This window comes from Lygodium microphyllum, chromosome 1 (genome assembly GCF_053477565.2).
Source record: "Lygodium microphyllum isolate KBCC chromosome 1, Lygodium_microphyllum_v1.1.10, whole genome shotgun sequence".
Taxonomy (NCBI): domain Eukaryota; kingdom Viridiplantae; phylum Streptophyta; class Polypodiopsida; order Schizaeales; family Lygodiaceae; genus Lygodium; species Lygodium microphyllum.
Genome location: NC_141135.1, coordinates 23,576,705 through 23,590,176, shown reverse-complemented (window position 1 = coordinate 23,590,176; position 13,472 = coordinate 23,576,705).

The following is a 13,472-nucleotide window of genomic DNA, read 5'->3' as shown; positions in this document are numbered from 1 at the left end:
AATTTCAAGGTAGCAGTAGAGGCACATAATGCAATGTGGAATACATCCCATGACTCATTAAGAGTACCAAGCAAGAAAAGAGGAGTGACATCCTCTGCAAAAGTGATGTCGTGCGAAGTCAAGTGATTGCCAAGAAGGTTTCCCTACGCACAGCAGTACAACTCACCATACTACGAGAATAGGTTGCCTAACTTCTTCGAAAGAGGAGCCCCATTGGCCCTTCCAGCACCTAATGATGCAAAACCGACCATTCCTAGATTAGAGATCAATCCCATTGGCATACCCAGACTATCTGGACCCTTCGTGACACATCCACCGAGTGACGCTCCCATCCACTACGTGGAAGAGGGCAATGACGAGGAGTCATATGTGAACCCTTACATCTCGTATGATGAAGAGGGTAATCCGGTCCTCATGGACTATCGATTAGTACCAGTGATGGCATTAGGAAGGGGAAGGGATAGAGGTTTTTCAGGGCCAACCCAAGACCCAATCACGTGTTGGACTTGTGGTCACCCTGGTCACATATCAACACGATGTCCAAAAAAAGAGTGGGCTAATAGGGAGAGAGCTGATCTCAGGTGTGCCGAGTGTGGCATCACCCATCTCTTCAAGGAAATGCCCTAGACAAAAGCCATCCCTCGAGCTTAGGCAATGCACCATCTGTACCTTTGGGGATGTTTGGTATTGAGACATTCGACGGTGAGGATACACCCATCCCGCTACATGTCATGACATGTGCACAAACGTGGCAGGCCAACATATGACTACCTGGGCCTAGCAACCTAGATGTTGCCTCAATAGGGAAAAAGAGTTGTAGGCGAAGAAAGAAGAAAACCAACGCTAAGATCACTCTCAAAACTGACGGAGAGACGACGCTAGTGAGTGGTAGGAAGGTAACTGATGTTGAGGCTAAGACCACTGCTTCAAAAATAGCAAAGAAAGGGAGTGCTAAGGTAGGGGAGTACCCCCACCCAAAGCGTTAATTAGAAGCGATTGAAAAGGTCAAGGAGTGGATTAAGGAAGCCCAAGAGAACCTGAAGGATATTGAGGCCATCATAGAAGATGGAACTAAGGATTTCTCTAGTGTGAGCACCCCAGTCTCACCCTCTTGACCAAGGTCAAGAGATGCTTCTATGCCACGAGTAGCACCACCCAAGAGAAGCTTAGGAGCCACGGGCTTGCAAAACACCCAAAGCCAATGGCCTAGAGGTGCGGGAATGGAGGAGAGACAAATGACGAGTAACCTCCTCACGACATTAGTAACCATTCTAGTAACCCTGAGCCTAGGAGACTTGCTTAGGCAGCATCCAACGCTTTGGCTGGAACTGAAGCACTGGGTGGAGGAACCAACTAAGCAAATTGCTGCTAACCTACATGAGCACGATGTATTCACATAGATATCGAGCTTGACGCTGCACTCAGTGCCTAAATCTCTGCATGTAAATGCTTTTTGGGAGGGCACCGAGATGCATGCGATGCTACCTATCTTGGCCCTAGAAGACATGACACGGAAAGGAATCATAGATAGAGGCGCAGGGGTTAGTGTCTTGAGCCACACCGTATTGCAGGCCTAGGGAAACCCTCCCGTCGAGGCGATTGGATTCAATGTCACACTAGCAAATGGAATGAAGGTAAGGTCGTTCGGAGCTTTAAAGAATTGGCTAGTGAAGATTGCAGGTGTCCAGTTCTCTGTACACTTCATTGTTATGAAGGGAGTGGACTACGACATCCTGTTAGGCCTACCCTGGATGAGGAATGCACAAGTCATCGAGGACTGGGGCAACGGTCTAATCTTCTTAGGGAATCGGAAGGAAGAAATAAGGGTGGAGATGGACACCTAGAAGACAACACCTGTTGATCTAGATGCCATCTCAGCCACATTGAGGGGTGACATGCAACCAACCACGTCATATGGGCCGCTAACCAAGTATATCCCTTGCCATGAGGATGAGCGAGATTGGATGCATGTCCTTGCAACCATTGATCTCCCATTCTCAAATGATGAGGAGGAGTATAAGCAAGCTGCACAGGCCATGTGCACGCCAAATGAGAAACACTCTGTACCACTCTGCATGATGGCAAGGAATGCGTGTGGTCGGCCTAGACCTGTCACTTTCCATGTCCCAAATAATAAGCTAGAACTTGAGGAGAGTATTTGATAGGAAGATTGGACGGCAATCCTTCCACTAATCTCTTGTTCCTTGGAGACCTCCTGGGTAAGCACAATTGGAAGTGGACCAAAGTTCACAACCTAAACTTGCTATACAATTGGGCTCTGGTCTCACTGATGAGAAAGAGGCTAGAAAGGAGAACCTAGGAGACGACGAGCAGTCAAGAAGTGATGGTTCTGACAATGAATATGAGGATTGTTCCTCCATGAGTGAGGAGAGTGAGGAGGAAATGGGTACCGTGGAGTATGATACTGATGGAAGGGTGATAAAGCAGATAAGAGCAGACTCTAGGCCCCAAGAAAGGAATGCATATGAGATCAAGAGAGGAGTTATGAGATTGGATTGCGATTGCTCTTGGTTAGAACTTGGTTGGAACACATAGGGGCAGTGGATTATGAGCAGGCTGGAACTGCCCAACCATCAGTGGTACCTGTGTTTAGGACAGATGCACCTATTGAACTATGACCACCCAAGGAGATCTCCTTCCTCCAATGAGGGCTGTGAGTTCAACTCAGAGTCTGAAGTCAGTACGGAGAGTGACCCTGAAATACCCATGCCATCCAAAACCAAACCCACCAAGGGGGACTTGCCGGTCCACCTAAGATGCAACCAGCTAAAGGAGAAAAGAAAGAAATGAACAAAAGAGCTAGACGTAGAACAACAGAAGAAACCGTAGGACCTACCCAAGCGCTTCACTAAGTTCAAGAAGGGAGACAGAGTGGTGGTCCTACTAGGAGCAAAGAGGCAGGGCCAGACCAGTGAGCCTATCGAAGGACCCGCCAAAGTCAAGGAAGTCAACTTGGCAGGGGAAGGTGAGAAGCCTCAACCTGTATTCATAGCAAACGACTTGACCAAGGATGAGGAGGCTAACCTTGTTACTCTCCTATGAGAGTATGTGGACGTTTTTGCTTGATCTCTGGGTGAACTTAAGGGGGTTGACCCCAGGGTTGTGACCCACAACATCCTTATGGTCCCTGACGTTGTTCTTGTAAAACAACGCCCTTACCCCATGAATCCAAAGCATGCCCATGCAGTAAAAGAGGAGATTGATAACTCATGAGAGCAAGATTCATTTACGAAATGGAGCACACGGATTGGGTATCACCAATAGTGATTGTTATGAAGATCCCAAGAGTGTCAAATGCATTTTCCTTGGTTATGGGGATGCAGGCGAGATGGGTTACTGTCTCTGGGATCCGCATGCGCGGAAAGTCATCCGCAGTCATGATGTAGTCTTCCATGAAGATAAGATGCATCGGCAGCCTGATAGAGTTGTTGAGATCCGCAGGGTCATATTTCAGGAGGAGCCGAGAGCTCCCGCATAGCCAGTTGGACAGCCTACAGCCAACCGATGCTCATGGTCAGGGTGTTGGATAGGCAGCTGGGCAGGCAGCAGAGCCTGCTGTGAGACAGTCTACTAGATACAGACATCCACCTGATAGATTTCAGCCCTTGATGCATTATGTCTTGGTTATAGATGCAGGAGAGCCTTTCACTTATGATGAGACTATGCACAGGGGTGACAGTCACTCTTGGGATAGGGCTATGTAGTCTAAGATAGACTTCTTGCATAAGAATGACACTTGGGATTTGGTTTCCTTGTTTACGGGCAGGAAGGCTTTGCCATGCAAGTGGGTGTACAAGCTGAAAAGTACCCCTAGACACCCCAAGCTGGCATACAAGGCTAGACTAGTAGCAAAGGATTTTAAGTAGGAGCATGGTGTGGACTTTGATGAGGACTTTTCTCCTGTGGTTAAGATGACCACCCTACGCTTAGTCTTGGCTTTGGTTGCTCAGCTTGACTTGGATTTATACGAGATGGATGTCAAGATGGCTTTCTTACATGGGGACTTGCATGATGAGATTTATATGGAGTAGCCTAAGGGCTTTGCAGAACCTGGCAGGGAGCACCTAGTGTGCAAATTGAAGAAAAGTCTTTATGGCTTGAAGCAGGCACCTAGGGAGTGGTATCATAAGTTTGATGTCTTTATGCAGTCAGAGGGCTACAGCAGGAGTGCTATGGATCCGTGTCTTTACACGAAGAAAGCCCATGATGGTTCTTTATTGATTTTGGTACTCTATGTGGATGATATGCTGATAGCAGGGAAAACTCATGATGAGCTAGATGCTCTAAAGGCTCAGCTCAAGAAGAGCTTTGAGATGAAAGATCTGGCACAGGCCTCTCACATACTTGGTATGCGTATTAGATGCGACAGGCATCAAGGACTCCTCTACTTGTCACAGAGGGAGTACATTCATAAAGTCCTTGAGCGCTTCCGCATGCAGGATGACGTAAAGCCTATTGGCTATCCATTGCCTTCTTATGTGAAGGTATCACAGGCTGATTGTCCGTAGACAGATGAGCAGAGGGCCAAGATGGCTAAGATTCCCTATGCATCCGTAGTGGGCAGTCTTATGTATGCCATGATTGCCACTCGTCCAGATATTGCCTTTGTAGTTAGCATTGTGGCATGCTGTATGGCTACATCTGGCAAGAAGCATTGGGATGCCGTGAAGGGTATCATGATGTACTTGAAGGGCACTGTAGATATGTGCATATGCTAAGGGAGCCAAGATACAGGAGTCGTGGGGTACAGTGACTCTGATTATGCAGGACATGTAGATAGTAGGAAGTCCACTTCCGGCTATATATTCATCTATGCTGGAGGTGTTGTTTCTTGGATGTCCAGGGTGCAGAAATGCACGGTCCTTTCTACTACAGAGGCCGAGTATGTTACAGCCATTGAGGCTTGCAAGGACGCCATTTGGTTGGGTCGTTTGGTTACTGACCTTGGTATTGATGCTATCCCTACACTGCATTCGGATTCTATGAGTGCTATTCAGTTAGCCAAGAATCTAGTCTTCCATGCGAAGATGAAACACATTGAGGTGAGGTATCACTTTATACGTGGGGTCGTTGAGGACAAGTCTGTTGACCTTGTCAAGATCTCGACCGACCAGAATCCTACAAATCTGCTCAAGAAAAGCCTCTTTATAGAGCGCTTTGCCTTCCTCAGGAGGTTGATGGGAGTGGGATGAGATGATGTCTTTCCTCATCATGTTGTACATGTGTACATGTTGTACTGTCTTTTTCTTTTTCTTTTCACTCCTCACACGGAAAGATTCACCTTTAAGTGGGAGGTTGTTGGGGGTAAAGGCGCCTCCGCCTAGCCGCCCGCGTATTACTACACTGACAGTCACTGCCACTGCACACTACAGGTGGCGGGTGCCCGTCAGCGTCGCTTTAATCTTTATTCTTTTAGTGACAGTTTGAATAAAGGAAGGCACGGTCGCACATTGAGACTATTGGAGTTCCCATTTCTTGTCTCTCTCTTTCTTGGTCTTGCTGTCCCGCCATAGCTCTCGAGTGCAAGCTTCGATCCTTCTCACCTTTCACTAACACCTTGGCCATAAGCATATATTGCTACTGCAGGATGTCCAGCTAACTACATGGGAGCTTGTAGCTCCTTCTGAAATATAACCCTACGTATCTCCACTATCTTCTTAGGCTGCCTATGCATCTTATCTTCATGGAAGACTACATCATGACTATGGATGACTTTCTACACTTGTGAATCCCATAGACAGTAATCCATCTCTCCTGCATCTCCATAGCCAAGGAATATGCATTTAACACTCTTAGGATCCAACTTGTTACTCTTTTCCTTGGGAACATGGCAAAATGCCTCACATCGAAAGACATGTAAATGTGCATAAGAGGGAGGTTTTCCTATCCATACCTCCTTTGCAACATGGAAATCAATGGCACCACTACAAGGCCATCTATTAATGATATGCATGGAAGTTGTAACTGCCTCACTCCAGAATTGCTGGGGTAGGCCTGCATAACTAAGCATACTACGAACCCTCTCTTGGATGGTCCTATTCATCCACTCAACCGCCCTACCATTCTAGGAAGGGGTGTAGGGGGCGGTTAATTAACGCTTGATATCCCTCTCATCATATAACTACTCAAAAGCACATGAGACATACTCACCCCCATTATCTGTCCTTAGGCATTTCAGCCTATGGCCAGACTGGTTTTCTACTAAAGCAAGCCATCTCTGAAAAACTGACAATATATCGGGCTTCTACTTTATGGGATAATCCCATAATTTATGTGAAAAATCATCTATAAAAGTAACAAAATACTTCGCATCACCCACAGACTGACAAGGCATGGGCCAACAGACATCAGAATGGACCAAGACCAAGGGTTCACTCATGCGTGACATACCAGACTTCTTATGCATAGACCTAGTCTACTAGCCATAAAGACAATGATCACAAGAATCAAAATGAGAATAGTCAAGGGGCGGTAAGTATTGCAAACTAGAAAGCATTTTCATTTCCTTAACTCACATGTGCCTCAAACGGGCATGTCAAAGAGATACATGAGGTAAAGACCCCATAGACAAAGCATGATCAATTGTAGATCAAGAAACAACTAAGGGGTAGAGGCTGCTAGCCTTGCCACCTCTCGCAAGCACAAGCTTACCACGAGTAATTTTCCATGCAGAGTCTCCAAAAGATACATGATATCCTGCGTCATCAAGTTGTCAGGGGACATGAGACTGCATGTCAATCCATGTACATGACGTACATCATGCGTAACAAAATTGTTGCCAAAAGAAAATTGTAGCCTAACATCACCAAAGCTTACAATCTGAAGAGACCTGTCATCACCCAAGCGCACAGAACCCGAAACAAAATGGTATGAATGGAACCACTCTCGACAAGGTGTCACTTGAAAGGACGCACCTGAGTCCAAGGGCCAACACTGTGCATACATAAGAGTGTATCTTTGTCATCTGCGAAGCACTAGATGAAGCTGCTGCAATGATATAATCCCCATAACTACCCTCGGGCTGCATGACATTGATCTCGTCAATTTTAACATTTGACTTAGTAGGTACTATGCTACGATCAGAAGAATTTTCCTGCACTTTCTCTTTCCCCTTGTCTTTGCACCTTTCATTGCGCAATTCATAATATTGTGGCTTTACGTGGCCTTTCTTCCCACAATGATGACAAATCAGATTTGCATTTCTCCCACGAAACTTATTGTGCGACTTGGACTGAGATTTCTATGAATCCCATCCACGGCCATTACCACGGTCATTCTTTGCATTTCCATCATGTTAACCTCTAGCTGTCAAAGCATGAGACACACGAGAGGGATCCAAATTCTTACGGTTTATCTCTTCTTGCATAAGAGAACTCTCAACATTAGATAGCTTCAGAGTAGTGGCAGAAGCACATAAGGCAGTGCAGAATACATCCCAAGACTCATTAAGAGTTCCAAGCAAGAACAACAGAGTGACATTCTTACTCACAATAGAGGGACATGGATTTCACATAAAATTCTACTTTCTTTTGCTTAGCTAAGTTTTCTTTCCAAATACAAGTACTTTGTCTTGTGACAAGCTTTATGCTAGTATTCAAGTATCACAAATAGAGGATGTTCAAGGGCCAACGGTTGTATCTTGACCAACATACATGCGATAGTTTTGCTATGGATGCTATTGTCATTTTTGAAGGTCCTGAGCCTCGAGGGTTATAGATGAAGAATGATTTGCCCTTGAACATAATGCATCAAAAAATCAAAATGTTAATGGAGAATCTAACTCCTAGCTTCTATTTCAAATTAAATATATGATAGGAAGTTTTGAAGTTGAGCTGAGAGTACAATTACTAGTGCAAAAGTGTGTGCCTTCACACATCTTAGAGATTGTGGAGTCTCCTTACTTATCCCAATACCACAAGCTGTATTACTAAATGATTGTGATTTTCAAAAAATTTGGCTAATATCATACAAGTACTTTACAACATCATATTCTTGTAACATTCTAATTTCTTATTGTTATTTTTACTTATCATATGTTCATGCAGTGTATTTTGAGTTCTTTGAACATGTATAAATGTAAATTTTAATTTTTGAGAAATAATATATATACCTAAATGGCCATTGAGGGAAGGAGACAGCTTTGCTAATTTTTAATCATTTGAATATATATACACGTATTTCTAAATACACCCAAACACCCACCTGGGGGGGGGGGGGGGGGGGGGGTACCTCCTCTCCAAAACTAGTTGATAGAATCCTTGTATATTCTCTCACTTTGTAGTGATGTTTTTGAACATATACACAATTTGTTTTTGAAATAAAACACACACGCATGCACACACACACACGCACACGCACACACGCACACACACGCACACACACGCACGCGCACGCGCACGCCCACGCCCACGCCCACACACACACACACACACAAGAATCAGTAAAAAGTGCATGCACGCGCGTGTGCTTGGCTTGTGGCTCTATGGTACAAAACATACAATATACCTACAAGCAATGTACTAGGTATAACACCTTTTCAGCTCATGGAATGAAAAGTTGCCTTGATGTCTACTTGCTTGCATTGAACATATCGATAGAGAAGAAAAGTAGATGCAAGTTCAATGGCTTCTACTATCACTTATAGGGGAGAAGAGCCTATTGACCTTAAGTGTCAAATGGTGACACAGCACAAGGGTTGGCTCTCATAATGATATCATCTTTAGGAGAGCCAATCTTAGACAAACCCAATATCGCCTCATTGATGTCTACACAGATAGTGCATATCATACATGGTATTAGGCTTGGATTGTATGTTGCTATGCATAATGACACTTTTTGGCCAAACATTCTAGAGATGAGAGTTTTGCAACTAGCATCACTTATTCTGACAAAGACCTAAGATTTCAAATACAAGGAAATTTGTCGATCCCTTTGCTCAAAATGCTTGAGATTTCAACCACAATGGAATTTTCTACCAAGATTTGATTGGCAACCTCATCGAGACTCTATGTATCCCTTGGTCAATCTTCATCACATTCCAATAATTGCATGTCAATTAGCAATCATGTTTTTGGTTTGACAATGTGCTCTTAGGCTCATTCTGCATTAGTGAGTTCCCGTCGCGTCAAGGAGGATTAAAGCATATGGATTGGTACAAGGATTCAATCTTGAAGTACATCAGCAACCTTGCTCTACTAGTATGGTTGTCTTCCACAAGAAATGCTTACTTGGAGGGGATGACAAAATAATGAAGATTTGAGCATTGACAAAATAATGAAGATTTGAGCATTGACAAAATTTGCACCATTCCGTAAAATGCCTACAACATCCAACACAAACAAGGTGGCACTCGTGAAGTGCCAAAAGCTTTAATGCATATTCAATCAAGTGAGTGGTGCAATCTACAGAGTCACTACATTAGGTGAGCTTGGTAAGGTGTCTAATCCTGTTATCCTATGCAAGAACAGTTGGAGGGCAAGCACCTCATATTCAAGTCAAAGAAAAAACTCTTGTTCACACCTAAAGTCCCCTTGTTTTTGCCATCAAAGAAACCAATGAAACATTGAGTTTATTTGTTTACATGTCTTTATAAATGCATTTTGTATTACTTATATTAGTTGAGCATAATATATATATTTTTGTTGATACAATCTATTTTCCTTTATCTCAATAATTCCAAATGTATTAAATAAATGTGTAGTGTGCATGTATGTGATGATCATGTGCAGCTTAAATATGTATGACAATGTGCAATATTTTTCATAGCTATAGTGGAATATTTTGATTTCCCATAGGGCCACATTAACTATTATCCATCTTCTCTTTTTTTGTGGTCTCCATGCCCTAGGTAGGGGGAGCATTTGCCATCCTAGAGGGTGATCCACTAGGTACGCAAGGGGCAACATATGTGTTCTTAGTAGGGTAATAGCAAGTGGCTTGCTTGGTGCACACACCATGTAAGCTCAACGATAGGAGAATTGAGAAGAGGAGGAAGGTGAGGAGGAAAAAGTGAAAGTGACAGGTGAAAATGAGAAAAGGATTGAAGTTTTCAATCTTTAATACCCTAACTCAGCTAAATATTGTGTCATATGCATGATTTATCGTACGATTCTAAAGCCATAATCTAATATTAGAATGCAACGAAACTTAATACACACACCCCTGTTAGGTGGCCAAGAGAACACTCTTTTTTTTGTGAAAATAAAAATTCTCCAAGAAGGTCCTAGTTCAAAGTCTAGCATCCCCTGGTCTAGCATCAAGTTTCATCATAGTCACATATCGTTAGATATTTATGAAATTATCATATTCAAAATTATGGATGGATTGATAATTGAGGAATTAACATTACAATTACTAATCCTTAGAAATTTTACACCATGTAGATTCTCTAAAGGCATCAATAGCAAAGCATATAAAAAGATATGGCAAATTTCCATATGTCTTTCATGTTGAAATCAACTATCATAACAAACATTGTAATTAAATAGAAAAAAACATAGCAAAAAGACTCACATTAAAGTTGACAGTGAAGTCCAAAAGCAAAAACTTTGTTTACACTTTAAAGTTGATACAATAGTTTTTTGTCGTACTAAGTCATGTATTCTATGCATGTGACTTTCTTACAAGTTGAAAGTCCTTGGGGATATTAGTAACGTGCTTTATAATGCATTGCACAATGCTAAGCATTACTCATTAAGTCGACCTGATGGTACAAACCACCTCCTGCTTTTTGTTTGATAGAGATCTTGGATAATCTCACAAACAAGTCTCAAGAATCTAACATTTGGAATGATGAGATCAAAGAACAGTTGATACATTTTCATTTCTCTTAAGGGCCATTATACCTGGTCTCCACCTGGAGATGCTAAGGAATACCCCTTTGAGGGTAGCTTGAGAAAGCTAGGTTAGGTTGAGAGTTGTCCGCTTGTAGGCTAAGAAGTGTGGTTGTCAAAGACTGCATTTGAGCAAGAAGATGCTTGATTGAGATAAACACGATATGGTGTTTGAGAGGAAGATTCTCTATGGCTACCTTAGGCATAGCCATCTTTCCTATATAGCAAGAGATTTGATAACCCAATGGATAAGATAGAGAGTGAAAATATAATAATAGTGCTTAAATTGTATCTTTTATGTTATTGTCTTAGCTCTTTTTGAATCTATTTTTTGTCTTCTCGAAGCTTTGTTTCTAGCCACTTTGCATGGTTGTCAAAGACTGCATTTGAGCAAGAAGACGCTTGATTGAGATAAACACGATATGGGGTTTTGAGAGGAAGATTCTCTATGGCTACCTTAGACATAGCCATCTTTCCTATATAGCAAGAGATTTGATAACCCAATGGATAAGATAGAGAGTGAAAACATAATAATAGTGCTTAAATTGTACCTTTTTTGTTATTGTCTTAGCTCTTTTTGAATCTATTTTTTGTCTTCTCGAAGCTTTGTTTCTAGCCACTTGGCATGGTTTTCTTAGCACTTGATGCATCATAATGTATTTTTTTAATTATACAACATGATTCAATTACGTTTGTAGCCAACCCATCAACTCTCTCATTTGCTTTCCTCTATAACACTTGAGCTTTATCTATGACTATGACCCTATACCACCAAGATAATAATTGGATCATTGGATTATTGCCATTTACCTCTCCACCATAATCGATTTTTCTTTGGTATGTACCATGTCCTATTCAATGTGAATTTTCCATCAATGATGGGGACCAAACTCCAATGCTTCCCTTTTCTACTACAAAGTATGGCCTGTATGCCTCAGATATGGTACAAAGGTACATGTAACACATGAAAAAAAATATTTAAAATATCTTATACAGCTTTTATGCTTCTAAAATCTTGACTTTGACATACAGTGTAATGTTTAATAGAACTTTTACCCCACGTCTACACCATGTTTTCCTCGAAACTATGTACAACATCAATAAATTGTTTCTTATCATCACGATTAAACACCATATTTCAAAGTAAGGGAGCCAATTTATTGAGACTAGTCTGAACCTTTGCTTTTGCCAACCTTGTGTTTTCTCCTTTATTTTGATCAAGAACCACATGCAGATATGATTTATTAGAATCATGGTCTTTGGGAAGATCATTGTGACAAGGTTGTCCTTTAAGTTGTTAGTTTCAAATATCTAGATCATTTGAAGGATATTAATGATTTGCATCGTTTAATTTTTCATGATGGCTCAAACTTTCTAGCTCAAGTATATGTTTTTCATGTCAAAGTGATAAACAAATTGTGTCGGATTTGATCAAACCATTGGAGACATTTGGGCTTGCTATTGTTGAAAAAACTAATTTTCCTAAATCCACGTTGCTTATAATGTTTGAACAAAAATGGCATCCTTTTCTTTTTCGGGCTAAAACTCTCTTGCTAATGAAGTCATTTGTCATCAGGATCATTCTTTGGCCTTGAATTTGTCTAAGTGGACGATAGACCAACTATATTATGCAATTGAAGCCTAAAATCACAAATGGCCAACTTACACTTTTGATGTTCGGCCTCGAATAGTGTAAAATGTCACCATGGCTAGTATCAGATTCTTCTTCCCTCTTTGGAGAGAAGTGGATGATGATGCATTCATGTTATGGCAATTGGGGTCTTCTAGAAAACTAGGCATACAAAATTTTTTTTAATGACTTGTTAATATTAAATATCATATGGGACAAAAGAGATTCATTCTTGGTTGACTTTATTAAGCAAGTAAAGCCCTTTGTCTCAATGTATGAATCAATTGATTTGGAGAAATCAAGAATTTATGAAACCATTTGAATCGATTTCTCCTGTTGATTCAACATTTTATCTTTTGGTTTGTTGTTTGCCAAATCTACCTATCAACATCTTCTTCCTTCACCTAAATAAAAGTCATGCTACTATGCTATGGCATTTGGATAAGCCATTGAAATTGTGTAGAAAATGTTTGAAGCAAATTCGAAGTCTCGAATCACACTTTCTCATGGACACGATTGGGTGAAGTTTTCCATTTGGTATCCTTGCTTAGAGAATTTCAAATTTTATTTATGCATACTATACTACAACTAGAATCATTCCTCATTTTTTGGAATTCTACCTTATTCATGTAGTTAGGCAAATTGTTTTGGGAAACACTTCTAGTTTGGCATTATTCATGCTCCTTTGAGGTAAAAGTTTTTGCTTGGACAAATTTGACCACTTTTGACCCTTTGAAAATCATTTGATCATTTGATAATTAATGACATCACAATTCATACTTTTTTCCTTTGATATAAACAAGATGTTAACAAAAAATAGCTCCTTTTTCAATGACTCTAACTTTGTCTTTCTTCATACCCAACCTAACTTTATTCATTGATATAATATGATTCATCATTTTAGTTTCACAAAAAAAAATGCATTCTTTAATATGTAATAAAAGATGTAAAGTTAGGTTTCTTGAAGTGAATGTTAAAATATGTAATAA